Here is a 16024-nt window from a genome sequence, read left to right on the forward strand (position 1 = left end):
CCTCTGTGACCTGGCTCCTCTCACCTGTCCCCAGAGCCCCCCGCTGCACCCGGCACTCCAGCAGAGCCTGAGCCCCAACTTCTCCAACATGCCACCTCTGTGCCAGCTTCCACACGGGGTGTGGCCTCAACCCCTGGTGGCCCGGAAACTGTTTTCCATAGGCTCCACTGCATTATCTCCCCTCTGAGGCTTCTGTGATCCCTTCCCCAAATGCTGCTGCCACACAGGGAACATCAGGACACACAACCTGCTACGAGGACGCTATCTTCCCGCAGAACCGTCAGTGGTGACGGGAGGGATTGTGACAAGCACCTAGCATGCCATCTGGCACATAGTAGGTGCTCAACTAATATTGCTCAAATGAATAAATGGACAGATGGCATCAAAAAGATATCTACAGGGGCACCTGGCTGGCTCAGGCAGTAGAGCACGTGACTCTTGGTCTTGGGGTCATGAGCTTAAGCCTCACGTTGGTGATAATAAAGGAGGCATTTTTTAAAAAGGCATTTGCGGAGTTTACACCAATGTGAATGGAATTCCCAGTCTGATTCATACATTTTGTACATTTGCTGTGGGTAAAACCAACAACCTACACAGATAGCACCATATAGATCCGGGCAAAGAGTAATCACAGCACAGGGAGGGAAACAAGCATTTCCTACTCTTTTCGGGCAGAATTTAAGTTCGAAGCAGCTATCTAAGTGTGGCTTCGGGTCTCCGAAGGTCTCTGTCAGTCCCCACTGGAACAGAGCCGGGCCTCACTCCTGTACTTTCAGGAACCTAGAAGGCAGAGGGTCTAAACCTTTCCTGTGTCACTGTGGGTGCTGTACTAGACAACATGGGGTAGTCTGCCCATCAGGCCACCTGGAGGGAGGCCAGGCCGGATGAGGCTCTGGACCTCACTGAGGGACACTCCCAAGTAGCTGACTCCCTTCAAAGCCCACCTCCTCATCAGCCTACAAGGGAGCAGCAATGCCTACCTCACAGGGTGATGAGCACCAGGAGAGCAGGGAACACGTCGGAATTTTCCACCTGTGTCTCCAATGCCTCGCACAGACTGGCACATAGTAGGCACTCAAAAAATATCTGTGGACATAACAAAAGAATCCAGTCAGATAACGTGTGTGGAAAAGGCCTTGCCAGCATGAAGTGTTTCCTTGCGGCTTATGTTTGGAGCCCTTGCCCACAAGGAACTTACAGTCTAGACCCAGCTTCTGCACAGCACAGGTTTTCCTGTGAAGCCCCAGCCCTCACCGAGTGTCGTGGCAGGGGCATCCGACAGCAGGCACACTGCCCCCGGGGGGCACTGGAAAGACATGCTACGCCCCACCTCTGCTCTACAATGGACCTGCCCAGGTTTCCTCCTCCAAACGCCAAAAAGCAGATGTCTCCACTTCTTCTAAAAGGAGAACCTAATTCCAATTTTTCAGAATCTCGGGACATGTCAGCTTCCTCAAGCTAGAGGATTCCCTGAGGTCTCCAGACATTTCTGCCTGCCCCCCTTCAATCCTTGTATTTAAAATTTTTTTTAAGTTTATTTATTTATTTTGAGAGACAGAGAAGTGGGGGAGGAGGGGGCAGGGAGAGAGGAAGTGAGAGAATCCCAAGCAGGCTTCACACTGTTAGCACAGAGCCCATTGTAGGGCTTGAACTCAGGAGCTGTGAGATCATGACCTGAGCTGTCAAGAGTTGGATGCTTGGGGCACCTGGGTGGCTCAGTTGGTTGGGGGCATCCGACTTCAGCTCAGGTCATGGTCTCGCGGTCCATGGGTTCAAGTCCCACGTCGGGCTCTGTATGGGCAGTTCAGAGCCTGGAGCCTGCTTCGAATTTTGTCTCTCCTTCTCTCTCTGCCCCTCCCCTGCTCACTCGTGCGAACCCTCTAACAAACATCCAAAAAAAATTTTTTTTAAAGAGCTCATTGCTTAACTAACTGAGCCACTCATGCGCCACCCCATGCTTGTATTTTGAGCGCACTCAAATCTGGCTGCCCCTCTGATTTCCTCTGTCTTCCCTGCCACCAGGCCCTTCTCCCTCTGATTTGCTGCGACACCTCCAGCACCTGGACAGCGCCTGGTGCAATGGCCGCACATACACCTTGTCGAATGGGTGAATGAATGCAGGGGTGGTTGTTGAACTCCATGCTTACTGATGCACTCTCTCCATCACCAGACTGTAGTGGGATGCAGGGGGCATCCCTTTGGGGTATCTTCCTGACACACCTGCTATGTTGCCTACAGTGAGTAGAAGCTCAGTAGGTGTCTGTAGATGGCCCGGAGCACCAGTTCATACGCACAGACCGCACAGCCTGCCCACGGCTCTCCGTGTTCCGGCAGTGAGCACGCCGTCCGGGCCCCCTGGCCCAGTCATGCTAAATGGCCTTCCCTCTCCTGATTTGTCAGCAGGCCCTTTGCCAGTCTCTCTCTCGTCCTCATGGGCCTGTGACACCATTAATCGTGATTTTCCAGGGTAGGTCCGAGAGGAGGCTGACAGCTACCAGACGGTGTTTGGTCGCAGGGAGGACGGAGGAAATCAGAGGGGCAGCCAGATTAATTACAGGTTTTCTCTCGCGTGTGGGCAACAAGATCTTGGTTACTCCTCATGATGCTCCAGGCTCCTCAAGACAAATGGATTTGGGCTTCTCTGCTGTTCTGACTGCCCCCTCCCCACTCCCGGCTGGGAGGAACTCCCAGCAGCAGCCAACAGCGTGGACAGAGTGACTAGAGTGACAGAATGGCAGGGTGCCCAGGACAGGAGAGTGGAGCCCCCCAGGCCCTGTGGCCTCCTGAAGGGAGAATCAACCTTCGAGACTTGATACGGTCAGGCAGCAGGTGTAAGTATTGTGATGCCAGGGACACAGGTCTGTCCTGGGAGGCATCGACCTGGATATTCATGGGCTCTGGGAGACAGCTCTCCGGGCCTCAGTTTCTCGTTCTGTAAAACGAGGGAACTGGACTAGATGATCTCCAAGCTCTTTTAAGTTGTGTAATTCTGCAGGAATTATATACTTCATGGTAGTATTTACTGAATATTCACTCCTTACATGCAAAGTACTATTTCAGCTCCATTGCTCCTCAGAAGAGCCCTGTGAGGCACATACTTTCATTCTCTCCACCTGCCGATATGGAAGCCAAAGAGGGGGAGGCCGAAGGTGTCCTGCGAAAGTAACTCCGCCGGCCAACGGGAATCTCAGGCCAACAGCTCTAGGACTTGGTCTTACTATTCTCTACACGTGTCTTCTCTCCTATCCCAGAACCTGGCACCCAGTTGGTACTTGAGGAAGTACTGGAATGTGATTATAATGATTATCATGATGTTGAAGAAGGGGAGTTGAATCCAAGTACCTCTAGGGCCCATCTGCACAGTTTTCAGATCAGGGGAAGCGAGCAAAAGAAAAATGAGTCTGAGCGTGTCCCTTGGCAACACGATCCGTCCAGGTGTCCTTGATTTTTAGGGTTTACCATCAGGAGATGCTCCCAGGACTTTGTGATGAGTTACACTGTGCCAGGTGAGCCAAAGGTGGCTTGCATTGCCCTGAGAGTTGGACCTGGTCTGACTCATCAGGATAGAGTACAGCAATGGCTGGCCTGGCCCAGGCCTGGCATCAGGGGAGGATATTCATGGAGGACAGCGATCACGGGTATCTGCTAGCATGCAGGATGTGACAAGGGACGGCTGGCCCCAATTCTTGGACACTAATGACCATGACACGGTGAACAACCAGTCTCTTTTCCCCTCCCAGCCACCTCCTGCGTAGATATCAGACGGATGCCCTCAATCCACTTGTAAACAACTGGCCCTCATCAGGGCCCAGAACAGACGTCCCTGGCTTCCAATCTCAGATGCCACTGTGTGTCCTGAAGCTGGTTCCTCACCCTCTGACAGCATCATTTCCACAAATGCAAATCAAGGGCGGTCGGACCTCCCTCGAAAAGCTATTGCAATCGCACTGCAATCAGTCGATGTGACCTTCCTTTCTTTCCTCCCTCCACCCACACTCAGGGCTCCCTCCAACCCCGTACACAGACCGCATCTACCTCCTCTCCCAACAAGATGGGCTCCCAGCCGCTTGTCACCGGGGGGTCAGAACCCCCCAAAGGCTACTCCAAGTCAACCCCATACCAGAAGCTTTCCCTGAAGAAGTCAGTCTTCCTTCCTCACTGAGACTCAGCCTAGCAGAGGAAAAAAAATCAGGGATTGGCAGCGGAGAGCTGACTTTGGACCCATCTCTTAACCTCTCTTCTGTCTAGTGAGGAAATGATACTCCTACTGTCTCCCTGACAGGGTTGCTACAAGGACCAAATGAGTAAATGAGCAGAGTGCTACTTCGCAGAGGAGTGAAATGCTTTGTAAGCAAAATGGTTTATATATCATTCCTTTCCTCTAGCCTGGCCAAGGCGTATAAATACACTTAATACCACTAGAGGATTTATACTTTACTCCTTCAACAAATATTTCTACTGAGTGCCTACCAGCAGGCACTGTCCAGGCCCTGGGGCTGACAGTCAGGGGAGGGATATTAATCCCACATCCAGGGCACCAGGTGCCAGAAGTCCAGACAATGAAGGAAAAGTGCAGGATGCTACGGAGCGTGTGACAGGGGGACCTCATGTGGCAGGAAGGGAAGGCTTCCCTGAGGACAGAACGTTTGACCTGAGTTAGCCAGATCTCTCAAGGGGGACAGGGGGGGCAGGGAGAAGGAGTTCCCAGATACAGGAACAGCACGGAGGAGACTCAGACCTCTGATGGAGGCCAGTGCAGTGAGTTTCAGAAATGGCAGGAAGTCCGTGAGGCTAGAAAGCAGAAACATCTCTGTGTATCTGTTGTGTTTACACCCAGTCTCCCTCATCAGGCGCCCCCAGGTCCTGGATACAGTTGCGCATCTAATGCCGGCTGCCTCCACGGACCTCATAAGGGGCCCAGCCTCCTTCACAGACGAGGTGAGGAGGCCGCAGCATCTGGATCTCCTTTCCGATGTGAAGGAGGGAGTTAGAGGGGAGAAGATGGAGTGTTAATTGCCAGTCTCAGTGAGCCGGGAAGAGGATCCCGGGGTCGGAGATGAAGAGCAAAACTGGCTCTGGATGGTGAAAAATGTCCCTGGCATTTATCTGAGGCCACTAGGCTGGGCCCTGGGGGAGACAAGCTCCTAGCAGAGACCACGTGAGCCGAGGCTTTGAAATAAAATTGCCCAGTGCTGGAGCCGTTGGTAACACATTTAGAGCAGAGAGACCTTGCAAGAGCGTCCACAGAGGAATAGAGAGTGAGCGAGGGACAAGGCGGAGGCAGAGAAAAGCTGCTTTTTCAGGCCAGCATTTTAATTACCTCCCAGATGAACACAGCTCTACCTTCCGTGCTCAGGAGCTGTCTGGGTGTCAGGGAGGAGAGGGGCTTGTCTGCACTGCAACCTTGTATACGGAGACCTGGGATCTGGAAAAGGCAGGCCATGCAGCCTGGGAGAAGACAAGGCTAGGCTGGGGCATGGGGGCTGCCTGATGCGGGGGGAGGGCAGGTGCAACAGAATTCAACCCTCCAGAACCAGAGATGGGTCATTACAGACTCACGGATGGTGGTACTCAGACACCGTCCAGCTCCACTGACGTCCAAGCCAGAGGAAAGTGCTCTGACATTAGTGATGAAGAAGCAAGCCCTGGCCCGAGAGTTGCTGGGTCCCAGACATGGAGCTGTCCCTTGGCCTGGCCCCACCATGCCCCAGGGGAGACCTCACTGCGTCTGTCCTGTCCATGGCCACGTCACATCCATACTAGTCTTTTTGGTGTCTCTGACACCATTGTCAGAAAGTAAGGCCCTGTCTTCTTTTGCTAAGTCCCAGCCAGAGCAGGGGACAATGTGTTCCTTGGGGGAGCCCGGAGCACTCCCCTTGCGTTCCCAGGGGTACGGAAGGAGCCCGGGTGAGGAGGATAGGGAAGCTAGATATTGTAAAACAAAGGTACATAACAAAGTAAGGAGTGTCCCCTTCCAGAGGCAAAGCAATTGGAACTTATTCTATGGGTGTCAGCCCAGCTGAGCACAATCTCTGGGAGCTGCCTAAGAGCCCATTCACAGTCCATCCACCCCTTCCTTGCCCTCGAGCTCCGATAGCATCGATGGCCATCCCTCGGCACCAGACTCCATGAGGGGCAGAGAAGAGTCACTGGCTGCAGGCCAGCTGCCCCCTGGAGAAGCTTCTAGAATTGCAGTCAGGGTAGGAGGGAGACTTGCTTTTCATTCTGAAGCATTCGCCACTGTGTGCGTTTTAAGAGATTGGACTGTTTTTTCAATTAAAAAATCTAGTTAATAATTTAAAAAACAATTAAGAATCCCAACGTTCTCAACGACTGGCTCTAAGGTGGGTGCGTTACTTAAGTCCCTGAGCATGGGTCCCCTCCTGTGTACCGTGAGGCTAAGAACACCTCAGGTTCAACTGCTCAGTGGCTGACTGCTGGGCCTGCCCAGGTCCCTCACAGCCTCTCTGGGCCACTTGTCACCGGCTGCCAGATGAGCAGGTGTGGCTGTTCCGAGCTGACCCTGGAGCCTGGTCCAAGGTCACACTCCCCTCCCAGTCACACTCCAACCCCAACACTCACCTCCCCTGTGTCCCTCACCCCCACCCCAGCTACCGCCAACTGCCCCAGCCTACCTGCAGCCTCAGTGCTTACATCTGAGTACCCCCCATACACACAGGAGCTCTAGTTCTTGGCTAGATCCCAGGCCCTGGGCAAAAGGAAGGCCTTCCCCCTGAAGGAGACCCTGAGGTCGGGGGGTGCTACTATGTCCAGCTAGTCTCTGAGGGGCTCAGGGATGCGGGGGGCACCCTCTCGGGCAGCAGCCCTGGGCTTCTGCCTTTGCCACACGCCACAGAAGACAGCACGGCTCTCATTCAGCCCATCAGTGTCCCACCGCCTTCCCTGTGCCACGGCCTGGAGGAGGTCACGGAATCTCGGGGCACACGACACAAGTCTGTGGGTTGCAATCACAGTCTCAGAGCGACCTCAAGGAAACATGTGACTTCCTTAGCTGAGCAGGGGAACTAACCCCACACTCAACACCCCCTAGAGCCAGGGACTGTGGTAAAAGGGGCACAAAACCAGGGGAGCCCAGCTCCAGTGCCAGAAGAGAAAGGCTATGTGTAGTCTCCCCCGCCAGTGAGGCTGCCCCCTGGGTGGGCCCGGACACACCTCCCGGAACTCCGCACACTCAGCGATGTCTGGGTGCTGACGGGCCATTGGAGCTCTCGGCTGCGCTGTCTGCCCTCAATGAGCTCACTGGAAATGTATGAAGTCAGCAGCAGCACATCTGTGAATGCGGATGCGGGGCAGTCACGAAGCGGCTTTCACAAGGCAGGGCCGCCTCCGTCACCAAATGGGAAAGAAGGGCTGGGAAGACAGAGGCAGGAAGGATCCCGGGCCTGGACAGGTGAGCACGATTCTTGGACAACGTGGGCACACACTGAGCCTTGGGGCACACGCTGCTTAGGAAAGGAGACCTTCGAGGACAGATACCATATGTTTGCAGGTATAGGTGGATTAGGAGGAGCTTAACGGAGGACCATGCGGGAGGAAAAGGGGAAAAATAGTGGGGGAGGGGGAGGGAGGCAAACCATGAGAGACTCTTGAATGCTGAGAACAAACCGAGGGCTGATGGGGGTGGGGGAGAGGGGAAGGGGAGAGATGGGCATGGAGGAGGGCACTTGTGGGGATGAGCACTGGGTGTTATAGGGAAACCAACTTGACAATAAACTATTTGAGGGGAAAAAAAAAAAAAGGAAAGATCTTCGAGTATGTGCTGGGAGAAGCAAAGGACAGTGTCCAGAGGACAGTGACTGACCAACTTGGCACAAGCACACTATCCAGAGAAAGATAAGTGTTGGGGTCAGATTCCAGAAGGCCTTGAATGCCAAAGTTAAGGAGCTTGGACTGTATGCTCCAGGCAATAACAAGCCACTGAAAGTTCCTGGGCAAGGGAGGGCCAGTACTGGAGTTGTGCTTTAAGGAAAACAACGTGACCAAGGTGTGCCAGATGGCCCGGGGGGCAGTGAGGTCAGTGAGTGGGCAGTTAGCCCTGTGTGAGGGGCCGCGAGTGTGGGGCCAGTTGTCCCTGAAGGGAACTGACCCCGTACTGCCTGGACATCAGGGTACTAGATCTTCCCACAAACTGGAAATCAAAGTTTCTGAGCCCCCAAGTTTTGGGTAGAAGCACAGACTGCACGGATTTCCAAGGAAAGGCGCACCGCAGGCAGCTCCAGAGCCAGCCTCAGCAGGACATGGGACATCACACATTTGGTGGATCCTGGAGACGGCCCAAACGAGAGTGACTCCGTGGAAGAGTCTGGACTTGGGAGTCAGAAGGCCTGTGTTCAACTGTGACTTTGCCGCTGTTCCCTACAGGACCGTGGTGCCCCACCGGGGTGTCCTCGGGTCCTGATGTCTCTCTGCCCCTTAGTTTCCCATAACACAGGAGACAGGATGACATGCCCTATGTCACAGGGTGGTCCCAAAATGTGCCCACGACACATAATCAGAAGGTCGGGAAGATTTCCTTCTAAATCAATCTCCGTGGTTTGTTCCTTCTTACCTCCTCCACCCCTACCGTTTTATTCCTTGTCTTTTGTTCTAGAATATATGCCTGACTCCCCATCTCTCAGACTGATCAAACAAATGAACGATTTATCATTGTTTCCTCTAAAACATCTAAGACAAGTTTTTCCACCTAGTTAGAGCTCAATAAATGTACGATTAATTAATAAACGTGATCCTATAGAGGATGTTTCAGTCCTATTCATCACCCCCACTCAGTGACTCATCTTAGTAATGCTAGGGGAAAAAATAATTAGGATGGCGGGTTGGGAGATCTCACCCCAGCCCCACAGCCCTGTTCACAAAACTCCACATAATTCCTCCACTTCAGACCACATGGCTTCTTATTAGCAAAGACCCTGGGAATGTGAGTAGCCTCCCCCAAACCTCGTTTTCCCCCACCCACAAAATGCAGACGATGTGAGACATTCCTAAGGTTGCTGTCCAAGAGTCAGTGCTGGTACCAAGGTTCCTGAGAGCAGTGACTGTGTTACTGTGACTACTGCTATTATTGTCCGGAGCTAAATCACGTGATCTGGGGGGACTGGTATTTGGGTACGGACCTCCCATTAGCGTGGAGGGCTGTGCGTGCTCTGTGACCGCCAAAACATCAGGCTTCTCATTGCTTTCAACTGGAGACAGCACATCAGGCTGAGCTTTGAAATGCCTCGACCCCCCCAAGCCTATCGAACATCCTATCAAGTGGCATCTGGGGCTGGGGGCACCGAGGGGATCAGTCGCCCTTATGGTGCTAACCCAGCGTTAATGGTGCAAGTGAATTACAAACAAGGCCCACCTGCTGTGCTCAGCAACAAAACCCGGCAGGAGGGTAATTGCCCGGAACTTGAGCACAGGGGGACACAGCAGGCAGGGAACACATTAAACATGGCGGGGGAGAGCCTTCCCAACGCCTTCCTTCTCCATGCACACCCAAGGAGAAGCCAGCAGGCAAGGGGACTCAAAGCCAGCAGGCGCCAGATGGGGAACGCTCTAGAAATGCAGAAGAAAGGTCTTCCAGCAGACCACAGCTGGCTGTCCAGGGCAGCACTGCCACAGATCTGAGAGTGAGCAAAGAACACCCAGGTCAGCGCCCTGCAGCCTGATAGTCCTACGTGAGGTTGGATGCCAAGGACGTCCGGCATGGCCAAGTGCTCCGCCCAAGTGCTCCGCTCCTTGGCAAGGACCCTCCCACGAGTGATCAGGGGCGGACAACGGGCTCACCAAATCTGGTGGGGGCCACAGTGGCAGGGAGACTATTCATCTGTTCATCCATACGCTCGGTGTACATTCATTAGGCTTTAGGGTAAGTGGGGAGAAAGCTAATATGACACAAGGCATTCTTTCAAGGAGAGACAGGCACAGACATCAGTCACCGGGCACAGGCCAGGCTGTGCGGTCACTCAGCTAGGGCCCAAAGCAGTGGCTGCTACAAGGCAGAGAGTTCTAGTGCTATCCGAGCATGGCCCAGGGAGCTTTGTAGAAACAGGCCATTATACTGATCTTGAAGGCTGTGGATACACACACACAGCCTTCATGCGGGTATGTGCTGCAAACTATGTGTGCATATATGCACACATGTAGCCAGGTGGTAGGCATCTGACACAAGGTCCAAGGCTCTCATATTCCCACCAAGTTCTTAACACGCTCTGAAGCCAAAAGCCAAATTCAGGCAAACAGCACAGTGCCAGCCTTGTCTTTGACAATCATGATGACCACTTCTTCTTTTCCCCTTCTACTGGAAAGGGTCGTTTGCCAATGACCCGAGAAGTGCCCTTACTTCAGGGACTTTCCTCCTGGCTTCCTCCTCCCGAGAGATCAGACCATGAAAAGGGGCAGTACCATTTCAGGAAGCCATGAGAGGCAGGTGCATGCTTTGAAAGGCTGGGTTCCAATCCCAGCTCCCCCATTTACTAGCTGGGTTAGGCCACTGACCTGTCAGCCTCACCTATGAAACAGCAATGATAACCACGCCTACCTCAGCGGGCTGTCAGCAGTTTTAAAGGAGAAATGCATATAAAGTGCTTAGCACAGTGCCTGGCACATAGTTAAGGCCCCAGTAAATATATTCCAAATATAATTCCCAATAGCACCATGTTCCTACTTCCTGGGAGCAAACAGCTCTACTGATTCCATCCACACATTTAATCCAGCAAAGAGTATTTTCATTAGTACGATTTCCTTCATTCAATAAGGACTTACTGAGCACCTAGTGTGTGAGACGTGTAAGGTCTTATATAAAACGACAGGGTCTTTGTCCTTGAAGCATTTATGAATCATTAAAGAGAAATCCATTTGTGCCCTGCAGAACTCTATACACACACAATGTTACACACATGTACACACACAGGCACACACGTCTGCGCATGCACATATAAACACGCGGTCCCTACCCCTGGAAATTTGTCATCAATATTGGAAGTACTATTATCTACATTGTTTGACGTGGTAGTTATCAGAGTCTAGGCAGAAGGCCGCACAGAAATGGCTCTACTGTTTCTGGAAGGGGAAACTGAGGCTCGGAGGAAAGAAACATCTGACCCGAAGACTAGGGAGAGGGTGTCCCAGGGACTACCATTACTGGGCATCCACTCCACACCATGCATGTGCAGGTGAGTAAGCCTCTGCCACGTGTTTTCACTCTCCGGTCCCACAAAACCCCTCTGGGGCCCAAGTCAGAACCCTCCTGCAAAGATGAAGAAATAGAACCTCAGCAAGGGTAACGGATTTGTCGAGGATCACAAAGCTAGTATGCGAGCGCCAGGATGCAAACAGTGTGTCTGACTCAGACCCGCCAGCTTCTCCCATAGGACCGGAGAAGATTTAGTACGGGGCACCGGTCTGATTAATTGTAGCCCATCTGGCCGTAGTCTCATCAGGCTGTGCTTGGACCTCCCACAAAAACTGATGGTGGACCTACTATGCATCCAGCATCGCGCACTCTGAAATGTAACCCCGAGTCCCCCAAGCTCCTCACGCACTCTGTGTGTGGTCCTACCTCAGGGCCTTTGCAAGGGTTCTGCCCTTTACCTAGAACACATTCTTCCCCAGAAGACTGGCACATGCCCTCACCTTCTAGACCCTGACTCGAATCCCAGTCTCAGGAGGCCTTTATTCTCTATTCCCTATTCTACTTTCCTTTCTTCCCATAGCACTCACCACCTCCTAAGCGTATAATATAATTTACTGACTTATTTATGTTCTTCATTTATATGGGTTGCCCCTACACACACTTTCCAAAATGTAATAAGCTCCCCAAGACAGAGAATTTTGTCTGCTTGGTTCTTCATGTGTCCAATGCACCTAGAGCAATGCCTACCATACAGAAGACGCTCAATAAATGTACTGAAGCGGGGCACCTGGGTGGCTTAGTCGGTTAAGCGTCCGACTTTCGCTTAGGTCATGATCTCGCGGTTCGTGGGTTTGAGCCCCGCGTCGGGCTCTGTGCTGATTGCCAGCTCAGAGCCTGGAGCCTGTTTCAGTCTGTGACTCCCTCCCTCTCTGACCCTCCCCTGCTCACGCTCTCTCTCTCTCTCTCTCCTAGAAATAAATAAAACATAAAAAAAATAAAAAAAAAATAAATGTACTGAAGGAATACAAGAAACATGTGAGCAGTAAATGGGTGTTAAGATTCAACACTCAGAGTGCGAATAAGGCTGTGTGTATTCTGGGGCGGGGGCTACGTTCTCCCGGAGTCTCCCATTTCTGCTGGGGGACAGGTAGCCTCAGGAGCATGGAGATATGAGGACTTCCTATTGATTCCTGTGCCAATTCAGACACAAAGGTAGCATTAGAAGCTTCTTATTTACAATGTTCTGACAGCAAACAAGATGAACTGAGAAGAAGAGCATCAGAGAATTTCAAGGTGTTCTTGTCCCGGATACAAGGAGAACCCAAGGCTGCATCAGGGCCCTGCTGAAGCCGGGAAGCCAGGCTCTGCTTATCAGCACATCGCAAAGGGACAGGGACACTACAGAGGAGCAGGGTGACGGTCGGTCCTCACAGACTGGAAAATCAAGAGTTAAGGAAAGCAACTCGGTGAAGACAACTCCCAGAATCTCAGTGCTGCAAGGGACCTTACAAATCACCTAGCGTGTGGTCCTCACCTCACAGATACAAAACTAAGGCTCAGACAGGACAAACGACTTGATCAAGGTCAAGAACTAGTACCAGACAGAGCAGGCTCTAAACCCAAGTCTACTGACTTGATCAACACCCTTTTCATGTAGTACTCATTAAAATGTTTTGGGTTTGGGTTTTTCCTTTATTTGAGAGAGAAAGAGAGAAAGAGAGAGAATGAATCTCAAGCAGGCGCCATGTTCAATGCAGAGCCCAATGTGAGACTCGATCCCACAACCCTGGGCTCACAGTCTGGGCTGAAATTAAAGAGTCAGACAGTCACCGACTGAGCCACCCAGGCACCCCTAAAGTGTTCTGGGTTGTTTTTGTTTTTTTTAATTATCTTCCACAAACCAGCCCCATCCTAGGTGCTGGGAACACAAGACAATGTGGAAAACAGATACACACAGACGGCCATCAAATTCAAATACAAGGTGCACAGTGTTATCATGAAGGAAGTGTGGCCTGGTTGCCATGGGAACACTGAGAAGGGGCACAGTCGGGGCATCAGGAGGACTCCTCAGAAGCAAGAACGTTTAGGCTAAAGTCAGCCAGAGGGAAGGGGAGCGGCCTGAAGGGGACAGGAATCAGGGATCTGAAAGCAGTGACAAATGACACCCAGAGGGAGGCAGGACCCTGCCATCTAAGGATTTGGCAGCTACACTAAGAAATGTGAATGTTATCCTAAGTGTAATGTGAGCCATTGAACGGTTACAAGTAAGCGAGTGACATAATCAGAATTAATTACTTCTAGAAAAATCACTGCAATCTGAGAAGTTTTAGAGGGTTAAGTCTGGAGTGTGAGGCGATCCGTTGGATGGGTGGTGAAGTCCTGGGGAGACAGAAGGGTGACCTGTACTAAGGCAGCGACAGTGCGGGGAAAGGCAAGTTTGCATCTGAGAACTTTCTAGGAGGTGGAGCTGACAGACCTGGTGAGAAGTCGTGGATTGTGAAGAAATGGGAAGAAGGAGTTCCAGATTTCTAGAATGAGCAACTATGTGGATTCTGGTGCCACAGAGGAGGGACTCGGGTGGCCAGGGAGGGGTGGGAGGCGGAGAATGACCCCCCACCCCCAAAGAACAGAGGAACGAACCATCAGGAGAAAGGGACAGCGAACCCTGAGATGGTCAAGGGCACCTGTGGTTTGTCTGTCAAGCAAGAAGACAGTGAACAGCAGACCTTTGGAATTCTCCCATCCAGAGCTCAGCCCATTTGGGCCTAAGCTCCAACTTCACATTAGCACCTGTCTGTGGTGCTCTGGATTCAGGGGAGCCTTTGGGCAGGTGTGACTTCCTTCCCAGGGGCTGACCCTCTGCTCTTCTAAGGTCAAGGGGCCAGCTTGGATAGGGAGAATGTTAAGAAAGGCACAGAAAGCTATTTCTCACTCCTGAAAAAGGGCAGGCCCCTGGTTACCATGCCACTTTCAACGACATAACTGAGAGACGGCAGAACATGGTAATGAAGAGCTTGGACTCTGGGGACAAACTCTAACTCCGCTGTGTGATCCGGCGCAGGTTCCTTGACTTCTCTGTGCCTTGTCTCCCTTGTTTGGAAAATGGGGTTCAAAACAGGCGCCATTTCGTAGAGCTGTGAAGGTTAAGTGAATTAATATTTGCTAAAGAGCTTAGAAGAGGGCCTGGCAGAGAGCGAGCACGACATCATTGTCAAATTAATAAAAATACATGCATAACACGGGGATTTAGAGGCCGTCACCAGGAACAAGATAACGGGGAGCGGGGGAGGTGCGTTTCTGAAGGCAAAGGGGCTCAGGGGGAAGAAGGAGCATTCTGCAGTGTGAGCTTTAAGCACTCCACCACACTCCTCACTAGGGAAACAACTGGGCTGGGCCCAACGAATAGATTAAACCAGCTTTAGCCTCAGATCACTCCAAGAAGTAATTATTCTGGGTGTGGATCCTCCTTAAGAAGTAATGTTTACTCCGGAAACACAGCAGTGGCACCCCCAATCGCTTTGATGTACGTGGAATCTGACCGGCCTCCGTTATATTAGGGGAGGTAGTCCTGTTTTATGTATCAGGCTCTCTCTAAAGCACTGAAATTTACAGCGCATTTGCTATGCAGCTCAGCAAAAGGTGTATGAATAAAGAATGGCTTGCTCAATCAACACGGCTCAGCCGCAGAGCCTGCGAGGCTCCTCAGTCGGCCTGTGAAAGGGGGTCTGCCAAGTGCCGAGGGGAGGGGAAAGGAGCCCATCCCACGAGGGCACCCTGACATTGTATTTCTACAGGCTCACGTTCCTGCTTCCACTCTGTCACTCGCTAGTGAGAACAATACAGCCCAAATGCGAGGTCACTCGCTTCCCCCGAGATCACAGGCTCCGTGCCTTGCCTCTGGGAAGGAGAGGAAAAATATTTGTTCATGTGTCTACTCTCCCTCTTGCCCCCCCGCTTCTCTTCCCTCCCTTCCTACATCTTCTTGGTCTCTTCTGTTGTTCATGACTCGTCCCTCCCAGCTGGCTACCGAAGGCCCATGCCCGGGGCAGCCCAGGGAATCAGGGTCCTCAGAGGCACAGAGGAGGGAGAAGCTCATTTTATATGAGCGGGGTCTCTGTGAAACTCTCAGAAAAGGTTGCTCCTGCCTGGCCAGACACCTCTGACCATGGTCCTCAACCCCAGGCCCATTCTCAGGGGCACACGGGATCCAGAGAGCAATGCTGTCTCCAGGGAGGAATCCCAGTGAGTCCCCAAGACGCCCCAATATGGCTGTCCTAAGCTGCTTTTCTTAGCAGTATGAAGACCAGCCCGAGGCAAATCTGTTCACTCATTCGTTCATCCAACACTTCTGAGCATCTATTCACTGCCCCGCATCTGCCTAGGAGCTAAAAATGTTGCTGTTCTACACTCCTGTCCTCGAGAAAAACTACAGAGGGCCTTGAAGGGGCTGCCAGAGGGGCTCCCAACCCCCCTTGGAGATGGAGGCCAGAGGAGATTTTCCAGGAGAACACCATCCACCCTGAGATGTAAAAGAAAAACAAGAAAGACATGTCCAGGGCGCCTGGTTGGCTCAGTGCGTAAAACACCTGACTCCTGACTTCAGCTCAGGTCATGATCTCACAGTTTGTGGGTTCGAACCCCACATCAGGCTCTGTGCTGATAGTGCTGAGCCTGCTTGGGATTCTCTCCCTCTTCCTCTCTCTCTGTCCCCACCCTGCTTGTGGTGTTTATGTGCACACATTCGTGCACCCACTCTCTCTAAATAAATAACTTAAAAGGAAAGACATGTCCAAGAATCTTCGAGGCCTCACTGTTCATGACAGTCAAAAACTAGACATCCCAACATTGACCAACCACAGAATCCATAAACTACAGTGTATTCGC

The 16024-nt window shown here is 52.1% G+C and overlaps 1 protein-coding gene across 3 annotated transcripts in view; it reads right to left on the reverse strand.

The window, feature by feature from the left end:
• GRIK4 (glutamate ionotropic receptor kainate type subunit 4) overlaps positions 1-16024 on the reverse strand; it is a 344847-nt gene that overhangs the window by 282471 nt on the left and 46352 nt on the right. For all 3 annotated transcript variants that reach the window (XM_077776706.1, XM_077776713.1, XM_077776720.1), the window contains exon 2: positions 981-1086. The gene's annotated coding sequence lies outside the window, so the exon portion shown is untranslated. The remainder of the gene's footprint in view (positions 1-980; positions 1087-16024) is intronic.

The sequence above is a fragment of the Crocuta crocuta genome, unplaced genomic scaffold, assembly GCF_008692635.1.
Source record: "Crocuta crocuta isolate KB4526 unplaced genomic scaffold, BGI_CrCroc_1.0 scaffold271, whole genome shotgun sequence".
NCBI lineage: Eukaryota > Metazoa > Chordata > Mammalia > Carnivora > Hyaenidae > Crocuta > Crocuta crocuta.